The sequence below is a fragment of the Rutidosis leptorrhynchoides genome, chromosome 1, assembly GCF_046630445.1.
Source record: "Rutidosis leptorrhynchoides isolate AG116_Rl617_1_P2 chromosome 1, CSIRO_AGI_Rlap_v1, whole genome shotgun sequence".
Classification (NCBI taxonomy): domain Eukaryota; kingdom Viridiplantae; phylum Streptophyta; class Magnoliopsida; order Asterales; family Asteraceae; genus Rutidosis; species Rutidosis leptorrhynchoides.
In genome coordinates, this window is record NC_092333.1 from 93567138 (window position 1) to 93582489 (window position 15352).

The following is a 15352-nucleotide window of genomic DNA, read 5'->3' on the forward strand; positions in this document are numbered from 1 at the left end:
ATCGGTTTGTTGTGGTGGTTTGTTTTGAAAATTCGGTCTTTGCTGATTGTAAGTATTATTGGATACTTGTTGATTGCTAGGACCTTGTTGGTTGTTGTATGGAATATTTCGGTTATAATTCTGGTTTTGATTGTAAATCGGTCTTGGCGGTTGATAATTATTCTGATAATTATTTCCAGGCCTTTGGTTTATGTATGAAATATTCTCTCTTTGTTCCATTGTTAATTCAATATTGAGACAATCTTTTGTCAAATGTGGTCCTCCACACTGCTCACAACTAATTCGTATTGAGTGAATATCCTTAGTCATCTTTTCCATTCGTCTCTCGAAAGCATCTATCTTTGCCGAAATGGAATCTAAGTCATGGCTAGAATCGGCTCTAGCTGCTTTAGATGATCTAATGATGTCTTTTTCTTGGTGCCACTCATGTGAGTGGGAAGCAGTGTTATCAATAATTTTGTAAGCATCAGTTTCGGTTTTCTTCATAATCGAACCACCAGCTGCTATATCTATGTCTTTTCTTGTAGTGATGTCGCATCCTTGGTAGAATATTTGTACTATTTGACAGGTGTCTAAACCATGTTGCGGACATCCTCTTAATAACTTTCCATATCTTGTCCACGCCTCATATAGAGTTTCATTTGGCTTTTGTGTGAACGTAACAATTTCTGCTTGAAGTCTTACGGCTTTAGATGCAGGAAAGAATTGTTTAAGAAATTTATCAATTAAAACGTCCCATGTATCGATCGCCCCTTCAGGTAACGATTCCAACCAATCTTTGGCTTCTCCCTTTAAAGTCCAGGGAAATAACATGAGATATATCTGTTCATCCTCCACTTCTCGGATTTTAAATAGTGTGCAGATCCTATTAAAGGTACGTAGATGTTCATTTGGATCTTCCTTCGGCGCACCACTAAATTGGCATTGATTAGTCACCATGTGTAGAATTTGTCCTTTGATTTCATAATCTGGCGCATTAATGTCTGGATGAGTAATTGCGTGACCTTGGCCAGTGCGTTTAGCTCTCATTCGGTCTTCCATACTTAAAGGTTCCAGATTCTCCATAATTGAATTTGTTGAATCGGTATCACTAGATGATTCAGATTTAATAGTTCGTTCCTCAACAATCTCTGTTTGAATGATTGGTGGTTCCGGAGGAAAGTTTAATGGTTCAGGATCTATGAACCGTTCCTGAATATTTTCTGGATTCTCAATTGTGAGGTCGGGTTCAAAAAATGGATTATCGGAAATTTGAACTGAAGTACTTGGTCGACTGGATGACGATTCTAAAGAAAAATCAACGGCGGTTATATTTGTTAAACGATGTCTTGATCGAGTTACAGGTGGTGAACGTACAAAAGGTGATGAACGTCTTGCTCGGTGCATTCACTGAATATCCTATTAGTTTTTAAAAGGAAAGAAAAATTATAATAAGTTATCCAATCAATAGACTTTTCTGATTTTGCCCACGTTTCGAATAGCCAAAAGATGCAGCAGAGGGGCAGGATTCGTTTGGTCTCAATATAATTGAGGACTGTTTGGCTCCAATAACCCGGTCCACGTACAAATCCAACTATTACTACGAACCAGAAAATTTTGATGTCTATCAATTTAACCACTTAAAATAAGTTTTCGTAATTTTAAGAAATTTAGATAAGAAGTAGAAAAAATTCTAAGTCCTAAAAACTAGAATGGCGAGAAATAAGAAAGAAAAAGAGTTCGTCGAAAAAGGTCGAAAAAGAAAAATGGTTGAAAAATAAAAGGTGACGGAAAAATAAAAGAAACTTAAAAAAAACTTAAAAATACTTAACTAACCTAACCTTATTACTACAACTAACTTAAAATTATAATCGCAAATTGAAATTACTAATTGAAATGATAATTGATACATAGTAAAAGGTCTAAAAATATTAAAGCTTACAGGAAAAACTAAGTCCCAAATGGAAATAACTTAAAAAGAAACTAAAACTTAAAAAAAAACGTCGCAAAATTCTAAAGCACCTAAATCTTAGTCTAAAGAAAAAGCACTTAAGGAATTCTACGGCAAAGCCTAAAAATCTAGGAGTAAAAATAACTATAGCAAAAACTAATTTTAAAATTAAATATGAGCTAAAAAAAATACAAATATTACGCTACAACGATTTTAAAGGTACAAAATATAAAAATATACAAAAAGTTGTAAAAAGTACAATTTTTATAAAAAATATTATTTTTATATTATTTATTTAATAAAAACTACTAATTTTACAATTTAATAAAACTAATTTAACTAAAATATATAAATAAAAAGTAAAAAGTAAAAATAAAACTAAAATTAATAATAATAATAATAATAATTAAGTTAAATAATAATAATAATAAATTAAAACTCCGTAATTAATGCAACTTTAGGGTTTTGTCCGTGTGTCAGAAGACCTCCGCGAGTCGCGGTGATAAATGAGGAAAACCCCGCAAGTCGCGGGGTTCAGAAAAACAGTTGACAGGTTTCACTTTTACGCGTTTTCTTTATTTATTTTTTTTTTTTATTATTTTCTGTTTTCTGTTTTTAATTTAAATAAACGATTTTTAATAAAATTTATATTTTTATAAATTAAAATAAAGATAAAGAAACTTATAAAACTTAAATATTTAACAAAATCCTAAAAATACTTATATTTTTGTTTTTCTTTTTATATTTTTCAATAATTAAAACGTATTTTTACAAAAACGAATTTTAATAAAATTAAACTAAAAAAAAAATCTTTTTTTTTTTTTTTTATATTAGCGTTGCGCTTCAGGTTTTTAAGATAGCTCCCCGGCAGCGGCGCCAAAAATACTTGATGTCGAACGAGGTGTATATAAAATAGTTTATAATTTTAGCAGAAAATACTATTAAATACGATACAATTTTACACAAGATATTTATTTATTTATAGAATGGATATACTTAAACCTTGCTACAACACTTATAGGCAGTGTACCTAATCGTACAGTAGTGTAGTTTTTAGTAAGTCCGGTTCGTTCCACAGGGAAATCTTTAAGCAAAGCTCAACGCTATATTAGTTTACTTTTATAAAAATACAAATATATATATAAGTGATATTATTATTATAAAGGGGGGGTTTTTACCGTTTAATGACCGGTTTGTCGATTTTAAAACTTTAGTCGCAGTTAAAACCTAATGTAAAATATAAATACAAGACTTTAAATTAAAGCGTAAAGTAAATAACGATAATGAAATTGCGAATAATAAAAATGCGATAAAAATTAAATTGCGATAATTAAAAAGTACGATAATTAAAAGTGCGATAAAATGAAATAACAATAAATAAAAGTGCGATAATTAGAAGTGCAATTAAATATAAAATAAAGGAAATAAAGTATGATATAAAAGAATTATGCTTATTTAAACTTCCGTAATCATGATGTTTGACGTGTTGGTTTTAGTTTTATGCCCATGGGTTAATTGTCCTTTGTCCTGGATTATTCAATATGTCCGTCTGGTTTTTGTCCATAACAGTCCATCAGTCATAAATATAAATTGCAAGTGTCCTTGTCAAATTATTATTATACCCGAAGATAAATATTCCAACTAATTGGGGATTCGAATTGTAACAAGGTTTTAATACTTTGTTTAATGAATACACCAGGTTATCGACTGCGTGTAAACCAAGGTTTTACTACTTTGTTAACAATTACACCAATTACCCTTGAATGTAATTTCACCCCTGTTTTAATTATTCTAGTGGCTATTAATCCATTCCCGTGTCCGGTTAAATGAACGATTATTCGTACAAATAAATACCCCGCCCATCGTGTCCGATCGAGTGTATATGGTAATTTATAGGGACGCCCAATTGTAAATCTTTATATTAACATTAACAAACTTTCATTTAGTTAAACAAATATAAAGCCCATTAATAGCCCATAGTCTAGTTTCCACAAGTGTCGTTCTTTTGTCCAAACCCCAATTATGGTACAAAGCCCAATTACCCAATTTTAGTAATTAGCCCAACATCATGATTACTTCGTTTTAAATAAGCATAATAATAACTTAGCTACGAGACATTAATATAAAAAGGTTGAACATAACTTACAATGATTAAAAATAGCGTAGCGTTACACGGACAGAATTTCGACTTACACCCTTACAACATTCGCTAACATACCCTTATTATTAGAATTAAAATTAAAATATAAATTATAAATATAAATATATATTACTTCGTATGAAGAGAAGAAAAAATGATGATGATTTTGATCAGAATTCGGGTTGATTTATAGCCAGAAGTGAAATTTGGGGCTCCGCGACTCGCGGCAAAAAGCCCTTCAAACTCCGCGAGTCGCGGAGAGGTATTTTCATTTCACACCCTTGGAGTTTCTGGCTGCCGACGGTTTTTAATATATAAATATAATATATATATAATTAATATAATTAATTATATATTATATTATATTTATATACATAGTTAACTTGTAATTTTTAGTCCGTTGCGTCGAGCGTTAAGAGTTGACTCTAGTCCCGGTTCCGGATTTTCGAACGTCCTCGCGTACAATTTAATATCTTGTACTTTGCGTTTTGAATCTTGTACTCTTGTGATTTCGAGACGTTTCTTATCAATATTTGGAACCTTTTTGATTGTCTTTTGTTCTTTTGAGCTTTTTGGTCGTTTGCGTCTTCAAATCGTCGAATCTGTCTTTTGTCTTCACCTTTTATTATTTAAACGAATATCACTTGTAAATAGAACAATTGCAACTAAAAGCTTGTCTTTCTTGAGGAATAATGCTATGAAATATATGTTCGTTTTTAGCATTATCAGTAAACGAGGGAAATTAAATCCAAGGTATATTGGACCATTCAAGATTATTGATCGTGTCGGACCAGTAGCTTACCGACTTGAGTTACCTCAACAACTCGCGGCTGTACATAACACTTTCCACGTCTCAAATTTGAAGAAATATTTTGCGAAAGAAGATCTCACTATTCTGTTAGATGAAATCCAAATCAACGAAAAACTTCAATTCATCGAAGAACCCGTCGAAATAATGGATCGTGAGGTTAAAAGACTTAAGCAAAACAAGATACCAATTGTTAAGGTTAGATGGAATGCTCGTAGAGGACCCGAGTTCACCTGGGAGCGTGAAGATCAGATGAAGAAGAAATACCCGCATCTATTTCCAGAAGATTCGTCAACACCTTCAACAGCTTAAAATTTAGGGACGAAATTTATTTAACGGGTAGGTACTGTAGTGACCCGAACTTTTCCATGTTTATATATATTAATTGAGATTGATATTTACATGATTAAATGTTTCCAACATGTTAAACAATCAAACTTGTTAAGACTTGATTAATTGAAATATGTTTCATATAGACAATTGACCACCCAAGTTGACCGGTGATTCACGAACGTTAAAACTTGTAAAAACTATATGATGACATATATATGGATATATATATATAGTTAACATGATACTATGATAAGTAAACATATCATTAAGTATATTAACAATGAACTACATATGTAAAAACAAGACTACTAACTTAATGATTTTTAAACGAGACATATATGTAACGATTATCGTTGTAAAGACATTTAATGTATATATATATATCATATTAAGAGATATTCATACATGATAATATCATGATAATATAATAATTTAAAATCTCATTTGATATTATAAACATTGGGTTAACAACATTTAACAAGATCGTTAACCTAAAGGTTTCAAAACAACACTTACATGTAACGACTAACGATGACTTAACGACTCAGTTAAAATGTATATACATGTAGTGTTTTAATATGTATTTATAAACTTTTGAAAGACTTCAATACACTTATCAAAATACTTCTACTTAACAAAAATGCTTACAATTACATCCTCGTTCAGTTTCATCAACAATTCTACTCGTATGCACCCGTATTCGTACTCGTACAATACACAGCTTTTAGATGTATGTACTATTGGTATATACACTCCAATGATCAACTCTTAGCAGCCCATGTGAGTCACCTAACACATGTGGGAACCATCATTTGGCAACTAGCATGAAATATCTCATAAAATTACAAAAATATGAGTAATCATTCATGACTTATTTACATGAAAACAAAATTACATATCCTTTATATCTAATCCATACACTAACGACCAAAAACACCTACAAACACTTTCATTCTTCAATTTTCTTCATCTAATTGATCTCTCTCAAGTTCTATCTTCAAGTTCTAAGTGTTCTTCATAAATTCTACAAGTTCTAGTTACATAAAATCAAGAATACTTTCAAGTTTGCTAGCCCACTTCCAATCTTGTAAGGTGATCATCCAACCTCAAGAAATCTTTGTTTCTTACAGTAGGTTATCATTCTAATACAAGGTAATAATCATATTCAAACTTTGGTTCAATTTCTATAACTATAACAATCTTATTTCAAGTGATGATCTTACTTGAACTTGTTTTCGTGTCATGATTCTGCTTCAAGAACTTCGAGCCAACCAAGGATCCGTTGAAGCTAGATCCATTTTTCTCTTTTCCAGTAGGTTTATCCAAGGAACTTAAGGTAGTAATGATGTTCATAACATCATTCGATTCATACATATAAAGCTATCTTATTCGAAGGTTTAAACTTGTAATCACTAGAACATAGTTTAGTTAATTCTAAACTTGTTCGCAAACAAAAGTTAATCCTTCTAACTTGACTTTTAAAATCAACTAAACACATGTTCTATATCTATATGATATGCTAACTTAATGATTTAAAACCTGGAAACACGAAAAACACCGTAAAACCGGATTTACGCCGTCGTAGTAACACCGCGGGCTGTTTTGAGTTAGTTAATTAAAAACTATGATAAACTTTGATTTAAAAATTGTTATTCTGAGAAAATGATTTTTATTATGAACATGAAACTATATCAAAAAATTATGGTTAAACTCAAAGTGGAAGTATGTTTTCTAAAATGGTCATCTAGGCGTCGTTCTTTCGACTGAAATGACTACCTTTACAAAAACGACTTGTAACTTATTTTTCTGACTATAAACCTATACTTTTTCTATTTAGATTCATAAAATAGAGTTCAATATGAAACCATAGCAATTTGATTCACTCAAAACGGATTTAAAATGAAGAAGTTATGGGTAAAACAAGATTGGATAATTTTTCTCATTTTAGCTACGTGAAAATTGGTAACAAATCTATTCCAACCATAACTTAATCAACTTGTATTGTATATTATGTAATCTTGAGATACCATAGACACGTATACAATGTTTCGACCTATCATGTCAACACATCTATATATATTTCGGAACAACCATAGACACTCTATATGTGAATGTTGGAGTTAGCTATACAGGGTTGAGGTTGATTCCAAAATATATATAGTTTGAGTTGTGATCAATACTGAGATACGTATACACTGGGTCGTGGATTAATTCAAGATAATATTTATCAATTTATATTCTGTATATCTAACTGTGGACAACTAGTTGTAGGTTACTAACGAGGACAGCTGACTTAATAAACTTAAAACATCAAAATATATTAAAAGTGTTATAAATATATTTTGAACATACTTTGATATATATGTATATATTGTTATAGGTTCGTGAATCAACCAGTGGCCAAGTCTTACTTCCCGACGAAGTAAAAATCTGTTAAAGTGAGTTATAGTCCCACTTTTAAAATCTAATATTTTTGGGATGAGAATACATGCAGGTTTTATAAATGATTTACAAAATAGACACAAGTACGTGAAACTACATTCTATGGTTGAATTATCGAAATTGAATATGCCCCTTTTTATTAAGTCTGGTAATCTAAGAATTAGGGAACAGACACCCTAATTGACGCGAATCCTAAAGATAGATCTATTGGGCCTAACAAACCCCATCCAAAGTACCGGATGCTTTAGTACTTCGAAATTTATATCATATCCGAAGGGTGTCCCGGAATGATGGGGATATTCTTATATATGCATCTTGTTAATGTCGGTTACCAGGTGTTCACCATATGAATGACTTTTATCTCTATGTATGGGATGTGTATTGAAATATGAAATCTTATGGTCTATTATTATGATTTGATATATATAGGTTAAACCTATAACTCACCAACATTTTTGTTGACGTTTTAAGTATGTTTATTCTCAGGTGATTATTAAGAGCTTCCGCTGTCGCATACTTAAATAAGGATGAGATTTGGAGTCCATGCTTGTATGATATTGTGTAAAAACTGCATTCAAGAAACTTATTTTGTTGTAACATATTTGTATTGTAAACCATTATGTAATGGTCGTGTGTAAACAGGATATTTTAGATAATCATTATTTGATAATCTACGTAAAGCTTTTTAAACCTTTATTGATGAAATAAAGGTTATGGTTTGTTTTAAAATGAATGCAGTCTTTGAAAAACGTCTCATATAGAGGTCAAAACCTCGCAAAGAAATCAATTAATATGGAACGTTTTTAATCAATAAGACCGGGACATTTCAAATACCAAGTTATTTTCTTCCATTTCACACTTGATCTCATTCACATTTTACACACACTTACTCAATAATTTTCTCTCTAGTCTTTCTCATTCTAAAAAGTGTAAGTTTCAAATTTTCTTCTTCTTCTTCTTTTCTTCTCATTTTCCACATCATCATCATCACTAAAGGATCAAGCTTTTTAGCTTCTTGATCTTGTTATATCTTGAATATTCAAACTTTGATTTGAATCCTTCAAGAACATGAAAGATTCAAGCTTTCTAGCTTTGAATCTTCATTATTTTGATGGATCTAAGCTTTATAGCTTAAGATCACTTTATTTTGTTAAAAAGATCAAAACTTGTGTTTATGATCTTCATGTAACTTGTAGATCTAGCCTTTTTCTTTAAGGATCTTCAAGAACATTAAAGATCCAAGCTTTCTAGCTTAGGGTTTCATTATTTTGTTTAGATCTTAGCTTTCTAGCTTATGGTCTCATTAATCTTGTAAAGATCCAAGCTTTCTAGCTTAGGGTTTCTTAATACTTGAGATCTAAGTTATTATTGTAGATCTCAATTACTTGGAACCTTTTTATGATTTTTATGGTGATAAAAATCAAGTCTTCATCATCTCATATGATGAAGATGCATAAACTTGTGTGAAAAGGATAAAGGTTGAAGCTTTATTGTGTTTATGCAATAAAGAGACAACCTTGATGTTCAAAACTTGTAGAATGTTAGCTTTTACTCTTAGTTGTGTGTTGATGGTTGAAACTTGGTCAAAGTGATGCTAAAACATCAAAGAGTTGTACACTTGAAGCTTACACGCATCAAGGATGAGAACCGTGATGAGCATCAAGCACCAAGAAACCCACCGAAGCACTTGTTTGCTGTTTTTTGGGGTCTGATCAGACTCCTAGGACTTCTGGAAAATTGATTTTCAGATAGTTCGTTTAGAGTAGATGACTTTGCATTTAGGACTCGCCTAAATCCGATATACAGTTTAGGATTTATAGCCTTCCGAAAATCACTACGCCTTTATAACGACGTGCTGAAAATTTTGACCTACTCACGCTTGAACCATCGCCACGGTCAAACGACATCGACTTAGGATCTAAAAATTGGACAGCGGTTAGAGGACTCACATACAGAACCTTGGCCACTGACCCCGCGTCTTTTTGTTTTGTATAGAGGTCGTAGCAGCTATCCGAAGTCAGCCTTTTGTTTCGATCTCTATTCTTGTTGAAAACTTACTCTAGCTTTTACGAATAATGATGATGATGATGATGATACTTAAGACTTAATTTATTCACTTTTAAACTTTTGGGGACAATATACTGACTTAGTGACCTTTGACTTAGGTTGACGACCTTTCGAACCGACTTACTATCTGCATACTTTTCATATCGACTTTTACCGCACATTCACTGTGAGTTATAGCTTCCCTTTTTACTTTACTATTTTTGGGATTGAGAATACATGCGCTTTTTTATGTTTTACATACTATACATGAGTACTTAAACTTTATATATGTGTGGGTGACATAACGGCACAAAGATTCCCCTTAGCACGGTAACGTTTAACTATTGGTTTTTGAACTGGTAGACGCGAATCTTAGATATGGATCCATAGGGTTTGACATCCCCACTCGGGCTAGTCGCGCTAGCATTCAACGGGTGTTTAATATTTAGTAAACAGACGCACTCGCCAAGTGTATTTTTAGGGGGGTAATATTACGTTAAGTTAGTTACCGAGTGCCCACGGATAAGCATATATTTTTCATACTGTTTTGAATACGAAATCTCGTGGTCTACATTACATTACTGAATACAAACAAACTATAGCTCACCAACATTCGTGTTGACCTTTTAAGCGTGTATTTCTCAGGTGCTTAGACGTTGTTGCTGCCGCTGTTAGAGTTGCTGTCTTGGTGTTATTGACTTGCTGTTATAGACTCGCTGTGTTAGACTTCCGCTGCATTACTTAGAGATGTCTCAATCATGGAACTTTTATTTTGCATTCGCAACTTATGTTATTTTGAATAATGGCTTTGTAATGACCTTTGTGTCACGTTATCTTTTATAAAATGTTATCTTTTCATGAATGCAAAACTTGTTTTAAAACAGCATGTAGTATTATACCGTGTAATGAACCTGTTGTTGACGATTCGTACATGATGGTTTTGTACGAGGCATCACATTTGGTATCAGAGCATTGGTTTTAGGGAATTAGGTTGCATTAGTGAGTCTTGACCGAGTCGAGTAGGATTCACTAATAGGACTAATTTACAACTTGCTCGTTTACTATTTCTGCGGAACTACTGCATGCTACTGCTTACTTTTACTGCTATGTGAACTTGCTGTATGCTACTGTTATTTTCTCGCTACTGCATGCTACCATATGCCTTTGATTGCATGTTACTTTTGTTTGATACTATTACGATTGCCATGCTACGTACTGCTAGGATGCTGTAGTGCCTGATTATGTGCTTGCTATATGTCTTACTGACATGAAAAAAGTTATTTTTCCTTGTTCAGATGTCGGACATGCCGCCCATGACCTTTGACTTCGAGAGTGACTGATAGTGCTCCAAATGAACATATATTTAGTATCAATATCTTTCCAATATGCAAAGCCTTTAGTTACAATTGTTCTATTTTTATGTAATATTCGTTTAAATAAATAAGTGCGAAGACAAAAGAAGAAAACGACGATTTGAAGACGCAAATGACCAAAAAAGCTCAAATGTACAATATATAATTCAAGTGGTTCCATTTATTGATGAGAAACGTCTAAAAATGACAAGAGTACAAGTCGCGGAACGCAAAGTACAAGATATCTCCGCGTACGAAAGAACGTTCGAAAATCCGAAACCGAGACATAAACCGAGCATCCATGCGCGAGTCAACTGACCTAAAATTACAAGTCAACTATGCACAAGAATATTATATAATATATATATATATATATATATATATATATATATATATATATATATATATATATATATAATTATATATAATTATATATATATATTATATTATATATTAATTTAATCAAGCAGCCCACGTTTTGTTAAACAAAATATCATGATTCAAGGGGCCATGCGATCGCATGGCCAGGAGGCACAAAAGCCATGCGATCGCATGGGGGTCAGACTCTGGCCACATCTATAAATAGACACCATTTCTGCTCGAATGGTACACCAGATTGATTATCAATCTTTTCTTTCTCTCTATATATAATTTATATTTATTTTATAATTTTAATTTAAGTTAATTTTAATAATAAAGTTATTGTAAGAAATGTTTTAAGGTTTTGTAAGTCGAAACTCTGTCCGTGTAACGCTACGCGATTAATCACCACTGTAAGCTATGTTCTTCCTTTTTAAATTAATGTCTCGTAACTAAGTTATTATTATGCTTATTTGAGCCGAAGTAATCGTGATGTTGGGCTAAATATTAAAAACGGGGTTATTGGATTTTGTACCATAATTTGGGTTTGGACAAAAGACCGACACTTGTGAATATTGGACTATGGACTATTAATAGATGGGGGGTATTGTCTAGTCGAATGACAATTCGTTAGAATCTGTCAAACCTATCTTCAAATTAGTTAATCTAATAATTATTAAATGATTATGCATGTCATATTTAGTGACGTTTATACGACATCTTTTACAAATCATTTAATTTAATCAATTGGATTGGGTAATTTGTTATTCATTATTGCCAAGTGAATAAATTAATGTATCATGGACTAATTATAACAGAGGTGGATTACATACAAGGGTAATTAGTGTAATTGTTAACAAAGTATTAAAACCTTGGATTATACGCAGTCGATAACCTGGTGTAATCATTAAACAAAGTATTAAAACCTTATTACAGTTCAAATCCCTAATTAGTTGGAATATTTGACTTCGAGAATAAGGTTAATTTGACGAGCATTTTATAATTATGACCGATGAACTATTATGGACAAAAACCAGATAGGTTTCAAATAATCCAGGACAAAGGACAATTAACCCAGAGTAATAAATTAAAATCAAAACGTCAAACATCATGGTTACGGAAGTTTAAATAAGCATAATTGTTTTATTATATTTCCCATCGTAATTTTATTTACTGTCATTTTATTATTCGCAATTTTAATTATCGCAACTTTATATATTGTTATTTATTTTATGCACTTTAATTATTGTCATTTATCTTTACGCTTTATTTAAAATCGACAAACCGATCATTAAACGGTAAAACCCCCCCTTTTATAATATTACTACTTATATAATTATATATATTTTATACAAATATAGTTGTTAAAAATATAGTACGTATCACTAGCTCCCTGAGGAACGAACCAGACTTACTAAAAACTACACTACTCTACGATTAGATACACTGCCTATAAGTGTTGTAGCAAGGTTTAGGTATATCCCAATCTAAATAAATAATAAAACTTGTGTAATTTGTATCGTATTTCGTATACACCGCTGCACACATCAGGTTTTTGGCGCCGCTGCCGGGGACACGGTGAAAAACGCTATATTAAAACCATATTTTTGTAAAAATATATTATTTCTTATTTCGTAAAAATATTTTATTTTAAGTGTTAAAAAATATAAAAATATATAAAAAAGAATAAAAGATATATATATATATATATATATATATATATATATATATATATATATATATATATATATATATATATATATATATATATAGTTTTAAGAACTTTATTTATAAAACTAAAAAATACTTTTACTTTTAAGATTTTAAAATATAGGTTTATTATATTTTATATAAATATTCTAAATATATATTTTGTAAAATTAAAATCAAATAAATATTAATTATTAAAATTTAAACTGGGCCGAACCCGAATTAAAGCCCAATCCCTTTCTGGAATTGCAGGCCATGCGACCGCATGGCTGTATAACCTCAACCTCATTCGATCGCATGAGATGAGGTGACAGGTCTGAAAACCTAGGATGTATGATTAGGGTTTGTGTTTAATAATAATAATTATTATTTAATTATTAATTAGTGTTTTAGTTATTTAATTATATTTTAATTCTAGTTTTAATATTTAATTTGTAATATTAAGTTTTAATTAGTTTTATTAATTATAAAGTTAATACTTTTATAAAATAATAATATTAAAATAATATTTTTATAAAAATATGTAATTTTATCATTTTTTTAATCTTTTTATTATTTAGTACGTAGTTTATAATTATCGTTCGTAATTAGTTTTAAACTTAGTTTTTGCCGTAGTTATTTTTATATTTCTAGATTTTTAGACTTTGCCGTAAAATCCCTTAAGTGCTTTTTCTTTAGATTAAGATTTAGGCGCTTTAGAATTTTACGACGTCGCTTATCGCTTTAGTTTTAAATAAATTTTAGTGCTTTTTAAGTTATTGCCATTTTGGATATAGAATTCCTTTTAAGCTTTAATACCTTTAGACGCAAGTTTTAATATTTAGTTTTTAGACTTTTAAGTTTCAACGCTCTACTTTCTTATTATTATTTTTTGACTTTTTATTTTTTGACGTTTTTCGACGTATTCTTTTTCTTTCTCATTTCTACGCTCTAGTTTTTAGGACATAGAATTTTCTTTATTTTCTTTAAATTTCGACGAAAAAATTATTTTAAGCGGTTAAATTGATAGACATCCAAAATTTTCTGGTTCGTAGTAATAGTTGGATTTGTTAGTGGCGAGTTGTGGGCTTCCGATTTAAAGGGTCCTGGCTACCTGCTGCATCTTTTGGCTATTCGAAACGTGGGCAAAATCAGAAAAGTCTATTAATTTGATAACTTATATAATTTTTATTTTTATAACTAATAGGATATTCAGTGAATGCACTGAGCGAAACGTTCACCACCTTTCATACGTTCACCACCTGTAACTCGATCAAGACATCTAGCCAATATTGTCGCCGTTGATTTTTCTTTAGAATCATCATCTAGTCGAACAAGTACTCCAATTCGAATTTCCGATAAACTATCTTTTGAACCCAATTTCACTATCGAGAACCTGGAGGATATTCAAGGACAATTCCAAGATCCTGAACCACTAATCATTCCTCCTGAACCACAAACCGTTAAATCAGAATCCTCTAGTGATTTGGATTCAATAAATTCAATTATGGAAGTAATGGAACCTCTAAGTATGGAAGACCGAATGAGAGCCACGTGCACTGGCCAAGGTCACGCCATTATTAAGCCAGATGTTAATGCGCCAGATTATGAAATCAAAGGACAAATCCTACACATGGTAACTAATCAATGCCAATATAGTGGTACGCCAAAAGAAGATCCAAATGAACATCTTCAAACCTTTAATAAGATCTGTACTCTATTCAAAATCAGAGAAGTTGAGGATGAACAGATCTATCTCATGTTGTTTCCCTGGACTTTAAAAGGAGAAGCCAAAGATTGGTTAGAATCGTTACCTGAAGGAGCGATTGATACATGGGATGTTTTAGTTGAAAAATTTCTTAAAAGATTCTTTCCGGCATCTAAAGCCGTGAGACTTCAAGGAGAAATTGTTACGTTCACGCAAAAGCCAAATGAAACATTATATGAGGCGTGGAAAAGATTCGAAAAGTTGTTGAGAGGATGTCCTCAGCACGGTTTAGACACTTATCAAATAGTACAAATATTCTACCAAGGTGTCGACATTGCTACACGGAAAGACATCGACACAGCAGATGGTGGTTCTATTATGAAGAAAACCGCAACCGAAGCTCACAAAATTATTGATAACATAGCCTCCCACTCACATGAGTGGCACCAGGAAAAAGATATTTTTGTTCATCTAAAGCGTGTAACATCCCAACCCGTAATACAAACGATCACGCGGAAATATCAATAATAAAAAAAAATTTGCT

At 31.4% G+C, this 15352-nt stretch overlaps 1 non-coding gene across 1 annotated transcript; it reads right to left on the reverse strand.

Annotated features, from left to right (window-relative positions):
* Positions 1-14991: 14991 nt before the first annotated feature.
* LOC139886760 (small nucleolar RNA R71) lies at positions 14992-15098 on the reverse strand. The gene has a single exon (XR_011772627.1). It is a non-coding gene; the product is annotated as a small nucleolar RNA R71 (small nucleolar RNA).
* Positions 15099-15352: the final 254 nt, after the last annotated feature.